Source organism: Morone saxatilis, unplaced genomic scaffold (assembly GCF_004916995.1).
Source record: "Morone saxatilis isolate NCDOM2014 unplaced genomic scaffold, NCSU_SB_2.0 Contig22, whole genome shotgun sequence".
NCBI lineage: Eukaryota > Metazoa > Chordata > Actinopteri > Moronidae > Morone > Morone saxatilis.
This window is the reverse complement of record NW_023339785.1, coordinates 12,477,594-12,477,988: the sequence shown is the minus strand read 5'-3', so window position 1 is coordinate 12,477,988 and position 395 is coordinate 12,477,594. Positions and strand designations below refer to the sequence as shown.

General features: G+C 43.5%; 1 protein-coding gene across 1 annotated transcript in view; it reads left to right on the top strand.

The window, feature by feature from the left end:
* Window positions 1-395, top strand: part of LOC118333279 (fermitin family homolog 3-like) — a 14,315-nt gene that overhangs the window by 4,317 nt on the left and 9,603 nt on the right. The window lies entirely within an intron of this gene.

Here is a 395-nt window from a genome sequence, read left to right as displayed (position 1 = left end):
CCTTCTGATCTGGAGTCAGACGCGCTACCGTTGCGCCACAGAGTCTATATAGTGCCCTTTTCTAATGGTTAGATACCAAACAGTGGTGGTAGGATAACGGCCAGTAGAATAATTTAAACTTGAGGACAAAGAAAGACACCTGCTTCATTCGTGCACTGTACCATTATGGTCTCATTCAGCAGTCACACACTGATGTGATTTGAATGCGAATTCTTGGGGTGAAGAAATGTTTCCTCCATTCCTTCTTGCACAGAAAGGGCCAATAATGTATCCAGGGCCACTGAGCCTACATGAATTTAATTTCCTTGTCTGGCCAACTTCACAAAGCTCCATGTCAGATTTCTGCCTTTTGTTATCTTTGCGATCGAAGAATTGACCCTGACGTGATTTGAACA